Source organism: Sphaeramia orbicularis, chromosome 12, assembly GCF_902148855.1.
Source record: "Sphaeramia orbicularis chromosome 12, fSphaOr1.1, whole genome shotgun sequence".
NCBI classification, from domain to species: Eukaryota; Metazoa; Chordata; class Actinopteri; order Kurtiformes; family Apogonidae; genus Sphaeramia; species Sphaeramia orbicularis.
The window spans coordinates 57,138,957-57,144,956 of NC_043968.1; positions in this window are offsets into that span (position 1 = coordinate 57,138,957).

Here is a 6,000-nt window from a genome sequence, read left to right on the forward strand (position 1 = left end):
TGCCTTGTCCATTGAATTTATGCATTGTGGAGTCAACAAAATGTAATGTAATGTAATGTAATGTAATGTAATCTAATCTAATCTAATCTAATCTAATCTAATCTAATCTAATCTAATCTAATGTCTTGGATCCACCCTAATATTGTTTTTGACATACATTTTCATAAAGGACATGTTTTGAATGTCCTTTTTCACCATCCTGGACTCACATGCTCTGTTCATTTTGTTTCATCCCCGTCTATAGGTCCCTGTCTTGGACTGTGCAGACTCGAGATTTTAACTACTACTACTGCTACACTTGAAAAAAATCAAAATCTTACCAAGTGTATTTTTCTCATTTCTAGTCATAATATCTCATCACACTTAAAATAAGACATAATCACCTAAATAGTAATTTTTCAGTGAGATATAAGTACTTATTTTTAGACAATAGATCTTGAAAATCTTATTTCAAGAAATCTTACCAAGATGATTTTCACTTACTCCACCATCTGAGCTTTTGTGAACATCTATATGATCAGTACATTAAATATGGGAAAATACCTGATTTTCACAGGAAAAATGCAAAATACAGAGAATTATTTTTAAAATAAATGGTGTTAAATCACTTAAGAAATGTTAAAATTAAAGAAAAAAGTATTTGCAAACTGCCACCAAAGTAGCACTAGGTCTTTGTGGGCTAAATATGCAGTAAAAAACATAATGTACTGCACATGTTTAACACCCCTCAGCCAAATATAGTGTAAGATTCTGTTGAAAGTTACTGCCTTATAATTTAGATTAGGTTGTCTTTGTGTAAAATTTATTACATACATATTTATATTTGAAAGTACTCAGATATCCTCCTGAGACGCAGTACATAAATATTTTCACTATTTTACATTAAATATTTGCCTTAATTCGGAAACAGCTTGATCCAACAGGTTTTTTTTTTTTTTTTTTTTTTTTCAAATACATTTTTACACACACACACACACACACACACACACGCACACACACACACACACACACACACACACACACATATATATTTAAATAATGTCCTTTTCAATGGACTTTTTTTTTTTTTTTTAAATGAAGCCAAGCTTTGAAACTCTTGTCCACTACAGAGGACAAAAATGCATTGCTGGGTCTCAGCATTAACTGCACAAGGCTGTTTCAAGAAAACATATCACTCCAACAAACCTATGAAAATATTTGCCAAGATGTATACACGGTATAAATTTAATGGGCATGTCTCCATTTGATGTCATTTGACCTTGAAAAAGTAGGTCAAGGTCACCTGTTTTCAATACTTTTCTGCTCCATGCCAAGATGCATCCACAGTATAAATTTGGTGCAGATATCTCACTGCATTCTTCAGATAATGCGATTACATCATTGTATGGACAGACAGATGGACAGACAACAAAATGATTACCATACCTCACCAGCCAGAAGTTGGCCAAGGGGTAAAAATGATTTTAAGTAGTGATGTAATTCTTGTGTTGAACAAATGATGGAGCTACAGGACAGCAGCTTGAAACCACAAACAACTTATGTTGTAGAGTCTTTATTTACTCAAACCATCACAGGAATTTCAACCATTTATTTAGCCAAATGTTAAAAGTCAACACCTTTGTAAGATTGACGGCCTCACAACTTATGATACAGTTAGATGTCTATGGGTTTCACTCATGTTGAATGTTTCTAAAACTTCAGCCAATCAGAGACACTTGTGTTGAGAAACGTTACGTCATAGAGCTGAAACACAAACATGGCGAACAGGTTTTATATGTGCTTCAACTGACTGGGGGGTAGAATATATGCATTTAGAGAACAAAGTATGGGTAAATATGTAGATACAGTTACAATGTAAATAGATGGTCATGAGGACACAGCAGATTCTTGATTGATACATGTTATTCACTCGGAAATTTTCCTTCAGTCCCTGATTTAGAAGAAACCATTAAGCGTCCATGTACTGTAGTCAATAAAAAGTGTGTTACAAACCTGTCACACACAAAACAGAAGATGGAGTTACAAAAAGTAAACAGAAAAACAGTAAAATTGTGTTTAATCCAATATACAACACACACTCAGATAAGCAGAGGATAAACAGTGGATAAAAATTAATCCTTTTACAAAAACAAAAAACATCCAAACCCTTATTTGACTAGATGATTACTGCAATGATTTGTTAATGTTATTTTGAGTCACTTCTCATCTCTTAAACAAGCATCAGTTTGTACAGAGCTTTAAGACTAGACTGTGTTTCGATGGAAAAGGTCATGTGGTCCGGTGAGTCCAGATTGATCCTGTTCCAAAGTGTTGAGAGGAGGATTTAGCGATGACCCATCATGCCTAGTGCCTACAGTACAAGCCTTTGGGGGCAGTGTTATGAACTGGGGTTGATTCAGTTGATCGGGTTTAGGTTCAACAACATTATTTGTCCATAAAAAATGGAAATAAATGTTGTGGTAGTGATGATGTCATACACTGTAAAATATGACAAAGCTGATCTTACTTAACTGAATCTAGGAAACCGGTTGCAGTCAAAAGCAGGGAAGTAAACATGATCATTAGTCTCAAGTTCAATTTACTTCATATTTACTAGTTTAATCTGCGGGAGACTTTTGTGACCAATTTTTCATCAAACCTGTAAAACCTCAGTCATAGCCAAAGTATCACGAATCTGTAAGTCTTTCTGTGATTACTCACCTGAATCTCTTCCCTCACAGTGAACAATTTTCAAGTGCCATCCACCATAAACAAACCATTTGTTTACAAACACAGCTGGGAGGTAACTCGGGCATCTTCGGAATTTTGTCGCGACGTGCATTGTGGGAAATGGAGGCTCGCGCAGCTACCTGGCAGCAGCAGTTGCTACAGACACGACGCGGAAACGGCAGGAGCTCCCTTCCCCTCTATGCATATTCCTCCAGCCTTTTCCGCAATTCAGCCGTTTGCGCATCGTGTTTGTTGCAGCCATATAATATCATATGGCTGCACTGCCACTGCCACTGCAGGTGGCTGCGTGAAGTTCCGTTTCCCACAATGCACGTTGCGACAAAATTCCAAAGATGCCCAAGTTACCTCCTGGCACTGTTTGTAAACATATGGTCTGTTTATGGTGGATGGCACTTCAAAACTGTTCACCGTGAGTGAAGAGATTCAGGTGAGTAATCACAGAAAGACTTACAGATTCGTGATACTGAGGATATGACTGAGGTTTTACAGATTTGATGAAAAATTGGTTACGAAAGTCTCCCGCACACTTTAAGTTTATGTAATTTATTTAAAAATGTCAAGTGTAATTAAATTGATCTAAGTGTAAGCAACTTAAATAACTGCAGAAAGCACAACAAAGAATGATTAGTTTGCAGGATTTTTTATTCAAACTAAATACTGTACTACGGTGGCTGACAAGGGCCAAACATAATGCACTGGCCCAATGCGTCTCAATCAGAGAAAACAGCTGCAAATACAGAAACGATGCAAATTCACAAACTCAAAAACAAGTCTAAACGAGGTACAAAAAGAGGAATGTATTGCAAATGAAAAAATGCGCCACAAGACACAAAAACACATGCATAATCATCAAAGGCTCTGCAAATAGAGAAACAATGCAAAGCACAAAACGATTCAAACCAAGAAAACATCTGCAAATGAGAAAACGCTGCATATCCAGTCACTACAACGGAAGTGCTCCAAACCTGCAGGGGGCGCTGTCAGCCGAACAGTTCAATGCAGAGACACACAGAGAGAGACAGAGAACAGCTGACTGACACTGTTTCAAATGACAGCGGGAACAAATTGAAGTTACGCCATAGCACAGTTATGTGACTTTTATTTGATTCTATTTAACACTAGTCTATTGTGTATAAACGCTGCCCCCTACAGGTGTGGAGCACTTTCATTGTAGTGACTGGTTATGCAGTGTTTTTTTTATTTGCAGATGATGATCATAGCATTGCATTTTATCATTATGTATTTGTTTTTGTTTCTTGCAGCATGCATTTGCACCACGTTCCTCTTTTTGTACCTCATTTACACTTGTGTTTGAGTTTGTGAATTTGCATCGTTTCTGTACTTGCAGCTCTTTTTTCTCTTAACTGAGACGCATTGGGCCATTGCAATGTGTTTGGCCCTTGTCGGCCACCATATGTAACAGCAACACATACATGTAAGCAGTACTTGGATAATTTTATGCAGGTTGGCAAGAATAGAGGTAGAAAAGGAAGTGAAGGGAATAAGACATCTAAATAGTTTTAATCTGGCATTTAGATTTGGATTTTTCTTTTCTACAAGAGCCTCCTATCATGAGATAGAAGAGAGCGAAGCCTTCTTCATGGGAGAGGCTAAAAGATGAAAATGAAATAGGATTTCCAAATTAGAATGAGCAAGGCCACATTGACTCACAGTGTTTCAAAATGGCCACTCCAAGAACAGGTGTTCAGGCTGATTACACCTTTAACCACATTGGTGGAAGAGCTTAAACACACCTGTGGAGCCTGACTGCTCTGGGAAACTTAAAGTAAGGAACCATGACATGTAAGCAGCAGTTCAGCGCAACGCTGTAACATGTGTTTGTTTACTTCAGGGCTTTCTGAGAATCCAAACATTTCTTTCCATCTAAAATTCCCTTCCACGTTGCCTCAGAAAACTTCAGTGCTCTCCTCCTGCTCATCAACAGTCACCAACTAGCACCTCCTGTCTTCTTCTTCTGTGGCATTTTTGATATTTGGCAAACCTCCGTAAAGGTGCTTAAAGAAGTAAATTAATGCCACCAACTGGAGTGTGACTCAAGAGGGTGTTCAATACATGAACATGAAGTTTCAAGTCCAGTTTTCTCAGTTTTCTCACTGTAAGCCTGGATATCAAATATACTTAAAAAATCAATTAGAATGCACTTAAAAATACAAGTTTCCTGACATTACTGGAAAATATTAAGTATAGTCAACTCATTTGTAGATATAATTGAATGTGTGAATAAATTTAAGTTAAATGGATTTTAATGAATATGTTTTGTTATGACCATACCTCTTTTTCTTTTGACCATGTAAACTGTCAGCGGCACATGCATGTGTGGACATGTCAGTCTCAGTGCTTTCGGTTAGAGTAGCTGCTGTTGGACTTTCAGTGCTTATCATACAAGATACAACTCAAAAAGTTCTAAGTGGCTGTCGGTTATCGACAATTATTTGTTTTAACCGTGAGAGGACTGTTTTGTTTTATTGTCCAAAATGTTGTTTTGTTTTATTGTCCACCAGTTCCATTGACCTGTTCCATGGACATTTTCTCTTAGCTAGGTGTCCACCAGCTGACCTGTTACTTTTCACAGTGGGGTAGACTATAAGCCTGGATAAATTGAGTTTACTTAAACAAACTGAGAAAAGTGGTTGTCTTGGAAAAAAAAAAGTAATGATTAATGAACTTTTTAAGTGCATTTAACGTAAAATCTTTTGTAATATCAGCTGCTTTGCATACTTATTACTAAATATTTTTAGTTAAATCAACTTGGAATTTAGTGCATTGAACTTAATTATTTAAATGCAATAACTATGCAAAGCTGTTGATTTTACAAAAGATTTTAAGTTAAATGGACTTAAAAAGTTCATTAAAAATTATTTAAAAAAAATTTTTTGGGCAACCACCTCTAAATTTTTTTAAAGTAAGCTCAGTTTATCCAGGTTTACAGTATACTTCTTTAGTCAAAAATGAGTGAATACTCAAAGTATGTGAGTTAAAATTAACAAGATAGTGAGAATTAAGTAAAGTATACTAATTTGATTTAAGCATCTACAAGTATTACCTTTTCGAATGGAGTGAATATGTGCCATAATCAAAGCTAATGGCTAAATATTAGTGTGTGGGTGTTTTTTTTTTTTTTTGGTCCAGGTTGTGTATTACAGTGTGGTGTCATCATCATTTTTGACTTATGTTACTTCTTTATATAATGTTAGGACACTCTCATGATATTTTTTAGGTCATTTAAAGAAGAAATATTACATGCAGTGC